The sequence below is a fragment of the Camellia sinensis genome, chromosome 4 (genome assembly GCF_055761805.1).
Source record: "Camellia sinensis isolate YWXY chromosome 4, ASM5576180v1, whole genome shotgun sequence".
Taxonomy (NCBI): domain Eukaryota; kingdom Viridiplantae; phylum Streptophyta; class Magnoliopsida; order Ericales; family Theaceae; genus Camellia; species Camellia sinensis.
In genome coordinates, this window is record NC_138964.1 from 23,021,274 (window position 1) to 23,038,019 (window position 16,746).

Genomic DNA, 16,746 nt, shown 5'->3' on the forward strand with positions numbered 1-16,746 from the left:
GTCCATGTTTGGCACTTCTTTCAAAATCTGTTTTCTCAAAACGATTTGCCGGATTTGGACTCTTTGGTTCAGATTTAGAACCGTGATAATTTGAGAGTCCTGAACTGTAGTGAGCCCAATACGAACAGAACGGGGGGGACTCATCCCTCCCGGGGCGTTCGGGGACGTCTACAGGCAACTAAAATTTTAGTCACCAAATGTAACTTTTTGGCGACAACAACTGTTTAGTCGTAGAAAATGTGGGCTAAATTTTTGGCGACCTAATGAATTTGGTCACTAATAATTTATTTTTCAATACTACACCGTTTTAAATGAAACCCTAATTTTTTATTGCCCAGATATAACCAACGCATCACTTGAAGCTCCATCCTCTCATTCTCTCACTCTCGAGACCTCGAACGGCACAGGTATGTCTTCTTTCTTCTTCCTCTTCTCCTCTCTCTCTCTCTCTCTCTCTCTCCCTCTCCCTCTCCCTTATTTCCCTCTCGCCGACTGCACAGGTATGTGTTTTCTGATAGTTTTTGGACGATGCTTTGAAGCCATTTTAGTTTTACATCATTCAAATTTTTTTGGTCCTTCTCTGTTCAGTGCTGATTTTCGAATCATCGCCGGAGCTGCGAATGAAAAGAATCGACAACTCACGTATATTTCATTTTTCTTGTCTGAATTTAATTTTTGTTCTTGTCTGTTTAGTTCTGATTTTCGAAGTTAATGCTTCATCATTTTTCATATTGTATGCTATTAATTATTGGAGTAGAAATAAATAGATTTGTATTCGCTAGCATTATGGTTTGCCAATTACACAATGGATGAATGCAGATTCCCAATTTTGTGCTCTATTTTATGAAATATAAGTCTATTTCTTGAGAGACATATATGAAAATTGGAATGAGAGACTAATTAGTTGTGTCTCTTAATTTCATTGATTTCGGTTTTGGATTTTTTGCACTGTTATCTGTGTTTTTATAGTGTGGATTCTTTATGTTTGATGTTTTGCATGTTTGAGAATATTTTTTGATGGAATTTATCTTGATATATACTAGAGTTTTTTAATTAGTGTTTTGAATATGGATCACCCTTGTAAATCTTGATTTGGGCATAATTCCAATTTTAATTTGGAGTTGGTGTTCAAATTTTCTTTTGGCATGCAATTGCCCCTGTACATGTTTTTGAATTTTTGTTTATAGATCAACAACCTTGATCATGAAATTTATGCTCATGTGGATCAGAGTTGTGGTTATGATTTTAATTTTAGTTCAATCTACTGTTATATACAAGCCACCTCTCCTGCAAGGGAGTACACACACACACACACACATATATATATATATATATATGTAATTTGATCTGTTCTGATTTTTGAGCTTCAATGTGTCCCTAATTTACGGCTATGTATATGTATGATCTGTATTGCAGAGGTTGTTAGTGGGTTTCTCTCAAATGTTGTCTCTATACTAATGAAATGGTTGTGGTCACTCAAAGCTACTACCAAAATAGGTATATAATCGTTGATGATATTCTCTGGTACAACCAATGGTGCCATTTTTTTTTTCCCTTTCTTAATTTCACTTTATTACCTAAACAATTGTCATTAATTTTCAATTTCATCTATTTAATCCCTAAAAATGTTTAATTTCTGTCAATGCGGTCCAATTGAAACCGTCAAATTGTCAAGGCCTAATTTGATGGGCTTGCTTTGAGAGCTCAGAATCAATGAAGCCCTAAACTCAAAAAGAAAACAAAGAAAGAGAGAGATTAATGGTGCTTGCTTTGAGAGCTCAGAATCAATGAAGCCCTAAACTCGAGCCCCCACTTGACCAATTAAATTGTTCTGTGTCATATATAGAGAGAGAGAGAGAGAGGGAGAGAGAAAGTCCTTTGGTAGGCTGCAAATGAGCCGAGCCGAGTTTCAATATGTTTAGCCTTATTTCGTTAAGATTTTAATGAGTTCAAGTTTAAGTTTGATCTCAATAAAAATTTAATGAATCGAATTTGATTTGAGTTAGTTTATGTTTGACTCGAATTCGAGCTTGTTCACAAGGCTTAATGAGTAGAAGAAATTATAAATTTATACTTGTGTATGACACTAAAGTTACAATTGAAATTTTGATTATACAATAATATAAATAATATATACAAACATATTAAAAAAAAGTCAATATCTTATCAAAATAATATTGTCTACCATTATTATTATATAAATGTATTATCTATAGTTAACTATTATTTATATATAAATAAATTTAAATATTATTTACATTTATATTATTTGCATATATAACTAAAATATTTATATTATACATATTTGTACATTATTTAATATATAAATAATATATTTATTCTAGGGAATTTTTAATATACATCTTTTTGAAAGAGTGTATCATATGCACCCCTATTTTTTTTTTTTTTAAGACAAATTTTCATCTTTAGAAATGACTCGTGAGTTCTTTAATTATATCTTATGTTGTGTTTAGTTTTGATTTTTTTTTTTTTTCAGTTATAACTCCAAAAATTAAAATTATGTCATTTTTTTAGTTATAAGGTACTTATGATGCACATCATAGTGTTTCTTGTTATTCTATTATGTAAATAAATGTTAAACGAATTAGCTAACGAGCCAAACTAACAAACTGAATTATAGTATATTTAAATTTGTTTATTAAAATTTTAACAAATTCAAACTCAAACTCAAATGCAGTAAAGATTTAATAAACAAAATTTGACGTACTCTCAACAAACCAAGTTCGAGTTTGTTGACGAATGGGTGTGTTTATTTGCATTCCCATTTGGATTTGTGCAGGAAGTTGGAGTACAGCGAGTGAGAATGGAGAATCTCATCACCATCGTCCATTGAGATTAAATAAATCTCAGCCATTCAACTATTTGTAAGAGTGGAATCTCACCTATTCATATTATCTGTATCTCACAGATTTAGGCCGTGGGATCATGTTCTAATCAATGATCTCAACCATCCATAGGACAATTCTTTGTAGGATGAATTCAAAAACTTACTTATCGTATTATATAGATGTATTATATTTTAATTTTGAATTAAAAATATATTTTTTATATTATTTAAGTAGTAAAAGTGTTCTTTATCATGTCAATCAATGAATGATCATAGGATCAAATCTTGTAACCATCTTGGAACCTTTTTTTTTTTTTTTTTGTTAAATAGAAAAATTGACACTTGACGCAAGGAGAAAATGTTACTTGACAAAAGAAAAGAAAGAGATTCATGAAAACCAAGTGAGTTATTCACTTTTAATAATAGTATAGATAAATAGATATAGATTGTTGAATTCTATTCAATTTTAGGTGGATTTTAATTTTTAAGTCACTATTTATTTTTTGATGCATTACTATAGATTTAGAGCTTTTAATTCACAAATTTTTTTTTTTTTTTTGGTTTTTGTGAACTTTTTAATATTTTTGGCTATTTTTTTTTAAGATACACTTAATTCTGATACACTTAAAAATTTTAAAATTTGTGAAATTTTTCAAAAATTTTTACTAAATACTAAAAATTATAAAAGAATATAAAATTTAGTATATTTTTATATTTTTTGTTGTATTTATTAAATTTTTTAAATGACTAAAATATCAAAAAAAGTTAACTGAAAACAAAACAAAAATACTAATTATTGATTTAAAAAACTCAAAACTGAAATAAAATCAATAATTTTATTTGAACTAATTGACATAGAAGTATTTGCAAGAGATTTTTTTTAAGTAATTACCTCTAATAATAATAGTAATTAAAATAATTCAAAAAAAAAATCAACAAAATCAGGGCTTAATAGCTTAGGCCAAACACGTACGCAGTCCCATTAGACTCTCACTCCTATCATATGGTGTGACACGCCCAAAATAAAGTAGGGTAAATTATAAATACACGTTCTAATGTTTGTTTAAACTACAGATTGTCTTTTGTAGTTTGAAAAATTACGTTCTTTGTTAAAAAAAATTTATTTAACAGAATTAAGTAAAAAAAGAAATTGATAATTTCTCTCCTATACAATAATAAAATTACCTAATTAATTGAAACATATTTACAACATCATTAAAAACTGATAATTGGCTTGATGATGTATTAATAAAAGGAGCGATTTGTTATGAAATTAGAAATCTCAGGGGGTGGAATATAATTTCTAAAATTATAAGGAACGATTTATATTTTAATCAAATCTCAAAAGGTGTATTTATAATTTACCCAATAAAGTATTATAGGACAACCAATTGAGAAGTAGAAAACATTCTCATTACTCTTCGCAATTTAGCCATCACATTCATTTTTTATATTAGTGGTGATTAGTAGCTCTAAAAGTAGAGCTCTAAACAGAGCTCTACTGAGCTGGCACCTTAAAAATAAAAATAAAATAAAATAAATTAAGCCAAAATATCCCATCAAGGTGGGACCAACACCATTGCCACATCATTAGAGCAGCTCTAAAGCTCTTGCTCTAGAGCTTTAAAACATTTTTCTTTTTATATTTGTATCTTTAGCCACGTGTTTTCATATCATTGGACGAACATGAAGCCACATGATTACTCGAATTAGGATCCTCTACTTGCACTCTCTCTTTGCCTCCTTACTTGCAATGGTAGAGATGCATCTAGGATGATCAAAGGGTCCATTTTAAAAAAAAAAAAAAAAATTGCCAGATATGGACCATTTGATCATCCTAGATGCATCTCTACCATTCTAAGTAGGGAGGGAAGGAGAAAGGGCAAGTAGAGAATCTGGACTCTGATTATTACTCACGGGAAAGCGAAAACCCCAAAATAGCAACCATGACGCTGTTGTCACTGGAAACAGAGTCTCAACCTATTAGAAATGATACATCTCTCTAATTTGGGAGTTCTAAAAGAGCATTAATAATGTGAAAAAAAGAAAAAGAAAAAGAAGAAGAAACCAAGGCCAAATATCACATCACATAAGACCTACACATCAATTAAAACTATTAGAGCTCTTAATTTAGAGCTCCCAATCTTTTTCCTCAACCTATTACAGAATCGAACCCCCATTAGGCCTCTCCTTTTACAAAATGAATCCCACACGCAATTAGTGGACTTGTTTAAATCAAGCCCATAGTATCTGGACACGTAATATAGAGAAAACGTCATTTTACTACTTAAATTATCTCATAAAAATAATTAAACTCTTATTGTTTTGATAATATCAATTTTAAATTTAAATTATATCAATTTTTAGATAAATTACAAATGCATCTCTGAGATTTAATTAAAATACGAATAATTCTCAGTCATTTTGAAAATTACATTCCATCCCCAGAGATTTCTAATTTTATAACAAATCACATATTTTATTAATAAATCATCAAGTCAATTAATTGTTTCACTTAATAATTTAGGTAATTTTATTATTGTATAGAAGAGCAATTATAAATTTAATTTTTTTAGTTATTTTTATTAAATAAAAAATTCTAACAAGAGAGTATTGTAATTTTTCAAATTACAGGAAGCAATCTGTATTTTAAGCAAATCTCAAGGGGTGTATTTATAATTTACCCTTGATTTTTCATCAATTTTACTCTCGTCATTAGTTGTTGTTTATAATCAAATGAAAATTATTGACATGATACTGGAATTTTGTTTTACCTCCTGAGAGGGAATAAAAATAACCACAAGAATTATGTGAGTCCAGGCATTGCCACGTGGCATGGTTATGGATTATCATGTATATGACAGTTATCAAATTCTTATCAAACACTGCATTAGTGTTTTATGTTATGCAAAACTCATCAGGATATGAAATCTTATTGATATAGAAGTCCTGAACAACTGGTGATTGTTTGGGATAGGACTTCTGAAACATTCAAATTACTTGAGAGGTAAGTCATTGGATATTATAAATAAGTAATACCCTTATGGGTTGAGGGACGCAATTTCTCTCTATGAATTACTCCATTAAATATTTTGATAATATTGGAGGACTGACTTGGGCGTCGGAGGACCCCCGGCTACAGCTGGGGGTGTTTTGTCTTGCAGATAGTGATCATCTGGTGGTGCTATTCGTCTTCTTCGTTAGATTTCTTTATCATCAAATACGGTATTTTTTTCTGTCCGTACAATTGGCGCCGTCTGTGGGAAACGATGAAATTCAACAAAGATAATTAATAAACCATGGTAAACTTTCTTGGAGGGCTTTGTTCATGATGTTGGTTGTTTTTTACCGAGTACATACTTTTACGTTGGAGTTTATCAACAACAAAAACAAATACAATGTTCTTGTATAAAATATGCTTTCAAATCTACATGGATTTAAGCCACTGCTTTTATAATGGTCATCATTCATAAGGCTCTATCAAAGATTTGCTATTTCAATATATATATAAGTGTAATGTGTGTATGCGGATATGACGAAAAGCAACTTTAGCAAAGTCACATGTAACCAGTTTCAAGATTTTGTTTGTATACACTCGTTTTTGTTTTCCGGAGTTGCTTCTAGGCTCGGTGTAAAGTTAATCGTACACATAAGAGGATTGACACAACTCAACGGAGGAAAAAGAAATAGATGAGTTGCGATATGGTTACATAAATCAAAGTATAAGTCATGGCAAAAAGATAGTAGCTTCCTAGCCAAGATATTATGTTGAATTTTTATTATTTACGGAATATGGATTTTATGCATTATTACTCTGCGGATGAAGATATTTTATTGTGCTAAATTTTGATCATCTATAGAGCACGGTGTTTATCCATTATTATTCCGACCACGAATACATGGAAGGTCAAATTATTATATCAGATTTTTATCTGAAAATATGAGTTTTTATACCAAACATGAATAAAGACTATTATTTGGGGTTAAATATGCTGAGATGGAGTTCGCGTTTTATGGATCATGGGGGCAATATGAATTACACTACCTTTTGGTTACAAATTTCATCTCTTTGCCAAGTTGGTTTGGGCAAGAGATAAGTTGGTAGGTTTGATCAATTTAGAAAAATATTTATCGAGCGGGTTTTGCTTGGTGAAGTAGATTGGCAGGTTTGACCAATTTTAAAAAATCTTTATCGAGCGAGTTTTGCTTGGTGAAGTAGATTGGCAGGTTTAACCAATTTTGAAAATCTTTGTTGAGCAGGTTTTGCTTGGCGAAGTAGGTTGGCAGGTTTGATCAAACTTGAAAAATCTTTATCGAGCGGGTTTTGCTTGGTGATGTAGATTGGCAGGTTTAACCAATTTTGAAAATCTTTGTAGAGCGGGTTTTGCTCAGCAAAGTAGGTTGGCAGGTTTGACCAACTTAAAAAATCTTTGTCGAGCGGGTTTTGCTTGGCGAAGTAGATTGGCAAGTTTGGCCAACTTTGAAAATCTTTGTAGAGCGGGTTTTGCTCGGCAAAGTAGGTTGACAGGTTTAACCAACTTGAAAAATCTTTGTCGAGTGGGTTTTGCTTGGCAAAGTGGGTTGGCAGGTTCGACCAACTTTGAAAATTTTTGTAGAGCAGGTTGGTGGTTTGTCCAACAGTGAGATTCCTTGCCGAGCAGGTTTTGCTTGCCAATAAGCAAGTTGGTGTTTTGGTGGTTCCTAACAAGATTAGGCATTCTTGGAATAAGTCCTAACTAGGTTAGGCATTCTTGGAATAAGTCCTAGCAAGGCTAGGTATATTCGGAATAAGTCCTAATGAGGTTAGGTATTCTTGGAATAAGTCCTAATGAGGCATTTTTGGAATAAGTCCTAACTAGGTTAGGCATTCTTGGAATAAGTCCTAGCAAAGCTAGGCATTTTCGGAATAGGTCCTAACGGGGTTAGGCATTCTTGGAATAAGTTTCAGCAAGGCTAGGCATTTTTTAAATAAGTCCTAATAAAGTTATGCATTTTGGAATAAGCCGTAGCACCTATGTATGGTTTTAGCTAGGCATTATTACATGGCTATTTTTATTATAACAACAGAAAGCTTCCACTCTTTCACTGGGTTCAAAGAGACTGAAAGCTTGGGGGCAATTGAGAGGGAATAAAAATAACCACAAGAATTATGTGGGTCCAGGCATTGCCACGTGGCATGGTTATGGATTATCATGTATATGACAGTTATCAAATTCTTATCAAACACTGCATTAGTGTTTTATGTTATGCAAAACTCATCAGGATATGAAATCTTATTGATATAGAAGTCCTGAACAACTGGAGATTGTTTGGGATAGGACTTCTGGTGCATTCAAATTACTTGAGAGGTAAGTTATTAGATATTATAAATAGGCAACACCCTTATGGGTTGAGGGACGCAATTTCTCTCTATGAATTACTCTATTAAATATTTTGATAATATTGGAGGACTGACTTGGGCGTCGGAGGACCCCTGGCTACGACTGGGGGTGTTTCGTCTCGCAGATAGTGATTGTGTGGTGGTGCTATTCGTCTTCTTCGTTGGATTTCTTTATCAACAAGTACATGATTTTTCTTTGCCCGTACACTTCCAAACTAGGGGTAATCATCGGCTCAATGGCTTTACCAACCCGCCTAGTCCAACACAATATTTTTTGAGTGTGAGAAAAATATTTAGTCTATAGGGTTAAGTTAAACAAAATTTTTGAGACCATTTAATTTTCAAACTAGATTTGAAATAAAGAGTTTTAACCCACTCCATCGCACCTATTTAAAAAATATTAGTTTTAACTTTTATATTATTAGTTAACCAAAAAATATATAAAGAAAGAAAAATACGTATATATTTCTTTCTATAACTTAAATTAAAGGACTTTTTAAAATATTATTTATTTTATTATTGAATTTTATTAATATTTTGAATTCAGATAATTATTAAAAGGGTTTAAATAATTCAGTTGGACCAAATTTGAAATGACTAGGTTAGACTTGATGTCGGGTTGGACTAGGATTTAGATGACATATATACTCTTATTATATAGTGCTGGACCGACTTGAATCTGGCCCAACTTGATGTTTATCCATCCCTACTCCAAACTATCTCTAAAATATTAATTAAATCCCAAAATTTCATTTTATTTAGGGATTTAATTGATATTTTGAGAATAATTTAGAGGATAAAAAAAATTTCAAATGAAATTTGGGGCTCACATCAACTATTTCTTTTTTCTTATAAACAACAATTGATAGTATGGATAAAATTGATACAAAAATGAATAATTTAAATATAAAATTGATATTATTAAAAAAATAATGATTGAATTATTTTATTTTTTTTTTTGGTTTTTTTTGTTTCAGGAAAATCCTCCCTACTCTCCCACAGGTCCAAGGCAACGCCCCTTTATAGAGATCACCAAGGTGTCCTGTTAGCCGTTCTGAGCGAGGAGACTATAACCTGGGAACTTGTCCCGACCTCCCAAGACAAGCTCCGCTTAAGTCAAGACTCGCACAGCGGGGGAGTATTGAACCCACACCAAATGCTGGTTAGACAATTTGAGGTCCAACCTCCTGACCAACTGTGCTACGCCCAGGAGATTGGCCTAGGGGGGATTTGAACTCATGACCTGGGGGCTTAATCCCCATGTTCTTACCACAAGGCCACCCACCCCTGGGTTTGAATTAATTTTTAATCGATAGTTTGAAAGGCAAAATGAAATTGTAACCAAAGTCATGGAACCTTCCACTATTTTCATAATTAGAATCAAAATCAAAATTAATAAAAATCAGACCAAACCGACAATTTTAACTAGAATCAATCAATTAATCGATTCCCCCAATTTTTTTGAACACCTTAATTTGGGGATAAAATGAAATTTAAGTATCAACAACTTCTGTTTAATTATAAAAGACAATTGATATAAAATCAAATAGTTCAAGTATAAAATTAATGAAATTTAAGTGTCATGTCAACAACTTTTGTTTAATTTGTTTGGCAAGTGGGTTTTGGGCTATTTTTTTGGCTAAAATTCACAATGGACAAAATAGAATAAAATAGCTAATAAGACAAAATGTTACATCAAATCCATATTTATTTCACTTTTTCTCTCCTAAATATCACATTAAACTATAAAAATATTCAATTATATTCCCAAACACAAAAATTTTAGCTTACTAAAATCGCCAAAAATTAAAATAACGTACTAAAAAAGTCAATTTTCCAAACGAGGCCAAAATCGAATAGTTCAAGTATAAACTTAATATAATACAAATATTATTCATAATGATTCTCATTAAAACTGGAATAACTGATATTATTAAAACAAAATACTAAGTCCCATTAAACAAAAGCATGGCTTTTTGTATATTTTTCTAACATATATGTGTGTATTCAGCATTTGAAAAAGTTTATTAAAAAAAAAAAATTAACGAAGTACTAAAAAAATTCACCAAAAAACAATTACTAAATAAAAACTCAAAGTCGAATTTTAAAACTAAATAACCAAACAAATTTGGATTTTGGTTTTTGCACATTGGTCATTTCGTAACCATTTCGATTAGCAGCAGGCTGAAGTTATTTAGTTGGTGAAATTGATTGAGTGTCAGGCTAGGAATCAAAAACCCACTCCACTCAATTCGGCCAACATATAAAGATAATACACTTTTTTTCAAGCACGCACCTTTTTTAGTAGCCCAAACATCAGTAATAGGACTCTTTAAATCAATATAGAGTGGCTAGAAAGAAAGAAAAAATATCAATATAGAGTGACACAAGAAAGGATATGTACATAATTATACTTTTCATAACATTACTATTTGGTTAATAGTTCCATCAAAACATCTATTTGCAGTAATAATATAGCAAGAAATGTGAAATAATAACAATCACTACAACAAAAAGTATTTTTGGCGACGTTTTTTAGAAACTAAAAAAAAATTAGTCGCCAAATGTACATAATCGGAGATAATATACTTGTTGGTCGCTAAAAACTAAACTATTGGTGATGAGCTAACATGGTTGGTCGCAGATGGGTTTGGCGCGAGACTAAAATTTCAGAACGGGAACAAGGAAAAAATTTTGGTGACGGATTTAATATATGGCGACTAAAATTTCAGTCACCAAATGTAACTCTTTGGCGACAACAACTGTTTAGTCGTAGAAAATGTGGGCTACATTTTTGGCGACCTAATGAATTTGGTCACTAATAATTTGTTTTTCAATACTACACCGTTTTGAACGACACCCTAATTTTTTATTGCCCAGATATAACCACCGCATCACTTGAAGCTCCATCCTCTCATTCTCACACTCTCGAGACCTCGAACGGCACAGGTATGTCTTCTTTCTTCCTCTTCTCCTCTCTCTCTCTCTCTCTCTCTCTCTCCCTTATTTCCCTCTTGCCGACTGCACAGGTATGTGTTTTCTGATAGTTTTTGGACGATGCTTTGAAGCCATTTTAGTTTTACATCATTCAATTTTTTTTGTTCTTCTCTGTTCAGTACTGATTTTCGAATCATCGCCGGAGCTGCGAATGAAAAGAATCGACAACTCACGTATATTTCATTTTTCTTGTCTAAATTTAATTTTTGTTCTTGTCTGTTCAGTTCTGATTTTCGAAGTTAATGCTTCATCATTTTTCATATTGTATGTATCTCTGAATTTCATTGATTTCGGTTTTGGATTTTTTGCACTGTTATCTGTGTTTTTATAGTGTGGATTCTTTATGTTTGATGTTTTGCATGTTTGAGAATATTTTTTGATGGAATTTATCTTGATATATACTAGAGTTTTTTAATTAGTGTTTTGAATATGGATCACCCATGTAAATCTTGATTTGGGCATAATTCCAATTTTAATTTGGAGTTGGTGATCAAATTTTCTTTTGGCATGCAATTGCCCCTGTACATGTTTTTGGATTTTTGTTTATAGATCAACAACCTTGATCATGAAATTTATGCTCATGTGGATCAGAGTTGTGGTTATGATTTTAATTTTAGTTCAATCTACTGTTATATACACGCCACCTCTCCTGCAAGTGAGTACACACACACACACACACACACATATATATATATATATGTATATGTATATGTAATTTGATCTGTTTTGATTTTTGAGCTTCAATGTGTCCCTAATTTGCGGCTATGTATATGTATGATCTGTCTTGCAGAGGTTGTTAGTGGGTTTCTCTCAAATGATGCCTCTGTACTAATGAAATGGTTGTGGTCACTCAAAGCTACTACCCAAATAGGTATATAATCGTTGATGATATTCTCTGGTACAACCAATGGTGCCATTTTTTTTTCCCTTTCTTAATTTCACTTTATTACCTAAACAATTGTCATTAATTTTCAATTTCATCTATTTAATCCCTAAAAGTTTTTAATTTCTGTTAATGCGGTCCAATTGAAACCGTCAAATTGTCGAGGCCTAATTCGATGGGCAGAATGGTCATTTCAAAATTTGAATAACTTAAAACTCACTAAATTGAAATAAGGAATAGAAAAGAACATGGGTGTCTCTTGTAAGATATAAGTTATCCAATAATATAGTTTGAGTAAGAAATAGTTGTTTGGTTTTATAATTCAGATCATTCCAATTGTAATACATTTTTTGCCAATTTGGTTAGGTTTTCAGCATTACTTATTAGTTGAAAGCGTTGTCTCCATTTGAATCATGAACTGAAATTAGAAACTCTATAGACTAAATAGATGAAATTGATAATTTAATGATGAAATATAAATAATTGACAATATTTTAGGACATGAAAAGGGAAATTAACCCTTGCTTTTAATTTTTTAATATATATATATATATATATATTGGGTTTAAATGATTTGGTATTTTTTATCTGGAATGGTGTGGGTTTTGTTTAACTTTTAGTCTTAATTTTATGAATTATGTCACTTTATTTTGGTTTTTGTACTAGTTTTTGTTTTCTTTTTCTTTTTACTAGTACAATTTTCCATTTTGTATTGTAAATTATTGAACCTTTTGATTGATTTACTGAGATATCCCACTCTTCTGTTTTTGTTTTTTTTTTTTCAGTTTCTGAAAAATGTGTTTTCTTATGAAGCTATGCACTAGGTTGAGCTTTGGCACAAAGTTAAAACACTCACATTCACTGTTGCTATGAAGCAATACATTTCAGATTTAGAAGCCCCCTTTTTTCTTTTCTTTCTTTTTCCCTTTTCTCTCTAGATTTTTTTTTTGTTTTTTTTTTATTTTTTTATTTTTTATAATGATTCCCAAACCACTACAAGAAAAAGCACCTTTGGCGACTAAATTTTTAGTTGCCAAAAGTTCATTTTTAGTCGCCAAAAGTTGACTTTTTAATTTCCCCGACTAAATTTTTTAGTCGCCGGCTTTGTCACGAAAACATGGTCGCCGGAGGAATTGGTGACTAAAACTTTTTTAGTCGGCAAAAACAGGTCTTTAGCGACCAAAGTTTTGGTTGCCAATAGTGAATTACACTTTTTAAAATTATACATTTAGCGACTAATCTTTTAGTCGCCAATAGTCAATGAATCGCCGACCAAACCGTTTAGTCGCCAAAAGAAACACTTTTGGCGACCAATAATTTTAGTCGCCAAAGGTTATTCCGTGAAAAAAAAATACCAACTTTTTTGGTTTTTCTGAGATTCGAACCACCAACCTCCCACATTCTAAACCTTTAGCAACACACACTCTCTCCACTATGCCACTACAACACCACATGAATATATATGCAACATATATTATTTATATAGTATATTGACCCGTATTAATATAAAACTATATATATAAACATAATTATTTTTATTCAATATAATTTATGTAAAAAATAAATTATTTACTAAAAAAAAAATGAGACCACTTTTGGTGACTAAATCTGTTTTTTAGTCGCCAATTCTATAGTTTTGGCTACTAATTATATTTTAGTCGCTAAAAAAATTCATTCCCGCCTAAAAATAACCACTTTTGGCGACTAAACTTATTTTTAGTCGCCCAAACCTCCACTTTTGGCAACTAAAGTGAATTTAGTCACCAATTGTACACTTCTAGCTACTAAATTTTTTTTAGTAGTCAAAAACCTTCACTTTTGGCTACAAAATTTATTTTTGTCGCCAAAACACGTATAATCGGCGACCAAACTATTTTTTAGTCGTCAAAACCTATATTTTTGGCCACTAAATGTTTTTAGTCGCCAAAAACCTTTACTTTTGCCTACTAAAATTTTTTTTGTCGCTAAAACCCATATAATAGGCGACTAAACTGATTTTTAGTCGCCAATAACTATACATTTGGCTACTAAACTATTTTAGTCGCCAAAAGTCTTCACTTTTGGCTACTAATTCCATTTTAGTCGCCAATTCTGCTACTTTCAGCGACGACAATTCTATTTTTAGTCGCCAATTCTGCTTCTTCTTGTAGTGAACACAGATTAATTTTTATAATCGTGATAATCCCTTGTTTATTCCAAATCAATGTTGTCAATATTCCTAAAATGTTTGTCAAGCACATAGGTTTAATGACAGATCTAGTAATTTCATGAGCACACTTTTTTTTTTTACTACTTTGCAAATAAGGGATGAAGCCAGTACTTGAACAATTTCTAAATCTTGCCCTCATTTAGTGGAAGCTAAATTTATGGTGTGATTATGTTTGTTAACTGGACACATAAATATCAACTGTACATAACTGGCAATAAGAGACTAATTAGGAAAGGAAAGTATGAAAATTGAAATCTCCAGAGCAGAAACAAATAAAGCAGCATCTTGAACATATGAATATCAATTTAGATTGCAAATTCATTTCACATGTACTGCTTAATTGAAGGATAACTTATTTTGGTTTGTTGGAATATTACCAATTAAAATAACGAGAGAAATTTGACAAGTAAGATATCTCTAGCCTTGAGACCCAGTTTCCAAAGAAGGTTCACATAATATGATAATTGAAAAGAAGGTAATGGAGTTTAGATTTTAATGAATTCCAGGTTCTTTCATTGGTTTAATGAATTGGTGGTTTGGCTCAAAATTAAGATTGTTACATGTTTTTTTCCCATGGAAATTGTCAAACTCTTGCTTGACAAGAAAATGTGATGTTGTGTTTATGACTTCTGATTGAAAGTTATGCAAATTTAATAGTTCTCTTTTCAAGACAAGCATCTCTTGAATTATATTTGGCACAATAGTACAATGAACTCCATCTAAGCGTTAAGATGGAAAGATAGAACTCCAGCTTTTAGAGGAAAAGAGAGAAAAGTTTTAGGGAGAATAATAAATGGGCTGCCTTGAAGCAAGGCAGAGTAGAAGATCTGAAATATGGCGAATATGTTGTGTATGTGGATCTAATCTAATTTTTTTTGAACTTGTTTTTTTTTTTTAGGTCATTGGAAACAAATGGGATACATATCTTGATCCTCTCCAGTCGGATTACATTGAGGGGTGAGTATAATTTTTTAGCATCGTCATCTTTATGTGCTTTAAGGGCCTCCCATTGCAGGAGCTTTACTACTCTTTTAATTCTTTGTTTTCAATGAATTGAACGTAAAGTATGCAATTCTACCTAGCTTTGCTAATCCTGATGTGCACCCTCATTGTGATTTCTTGTATTAAAATATCTAAATGTCTTATGGGTGAAAACTAGGTAAAAAGCATTGTTCAGATATAAAACAGATAATCACTATAGCTTGCTCTGTATTGCTCCTAAGTTGGCTGAGTTAGCTTTTCATTTAGAAACAACTTAACAAAATTCTTTATACATAAATATGTTTTGAACCATATGTAAAAAGCTCATACCATCCTAAACTATAGTATAAAGTAAAATCAAAGTTGTAATATGACATAAAATCAGAAATGCAGCATGCTGTGTGCAATACTATAAGCTAAAAGTTCCCAGTAGTCTAAATAGTGCATCCAGCCAATTCAACTTGCTTTGTTTTGTACCTAAGAAACAGAATCTAGGACAAAAAACACAACCAGAAATGATTAATATTATATATACAAGATTAAAATTTGATGATAGTTGGAGGTGTTGCTGCTGTTACCTGTGTTGAGTCTTCTCCTTGGATTTGACCTTGTAGTTTGCTGCCTTGTTTCACCTTGATTGTTGAAAGTGTTGGAAAATCTTGAAAGTATTCAAAGAAAGAATTAAAGAAGAGTGAGAGACTCTTCGATTATAAACAATTAGAAAATTATATAAAATAAAATAAAGCAATGAATTATTATTTTGTTACAAAAATAAAATCAGAATCTGAAAAAGAAAAAATTAATAAAACAGAAAAGTAAATTAATTACTTACCTTACTAATTTATCAAATAAAATTTTGATCAAGTGCAGTGTTTAACATTGTGTCCTTAAGATAGATTCATCATCTCCTCAGTGCTTTCAGATTATTGACGTCTATCTCCCAAGATAAAATGATCAACAACGAATAGTAGCAGCACTACAAACTATTCGCACAATGAACACACTCCATATTTACACTCTTTCTTACAGAAATAATGTAGCAAAATGCAGATAGCAATAGCAGAATTGAGGATGAAAATTGAGTGAAAATCTAAATGAGGGACTTGTCTACTTATAGGTGCAATGATGACTTTTCAGATATGAATTCAACAGGTAGCAAACCTGCTTGAACAGATATATTACCTTTTCGGTACTGTTTGAGTAGGTAGGAACCTGTTTGGTTTAAATTTTGAACAGATATGGGTTTGAACTGTACAGATATGAAATCTATACAGAAAGGTGCAAGCCAAAATTGAATTTTTTCCAACCGAAATTTGAATTCAAACGGTCAGAATTTATTTTCCAAAATAAAAAATAAAAATTCAAATGTTTTTGGCTCAAAAAGAATTAGTATTGGGCCAAACAAGCTCAACCCAACCTCACATCACGCACCCGCGCCCAAGCCCAGC

The 16,746-nt window shown here is 31.5% G+C and overlaps 1 long non-coding RNA gene across 1 annotated transcript; it reads left to right on the forward strand.

Annotated features, from left to right (window-relative positions):
* The first annotated feature begins 335 nt into the window (after positions 1-335).
* On the forward strand, positions 336-15,408 carry LOC114268031 (uncharacterized). The gene is made up of 4 exons (XR_014366114.1): positions 336-407; positions 589-642; positions 1,417-1,497; positions 15,216-15,408. It is a non-coding gene; the product is annotated as an uncharacterized LOC114268031 (long non-coding RNA).
* Positions 15,409-16,746: the final 1,338 nt, after the last annotated feature.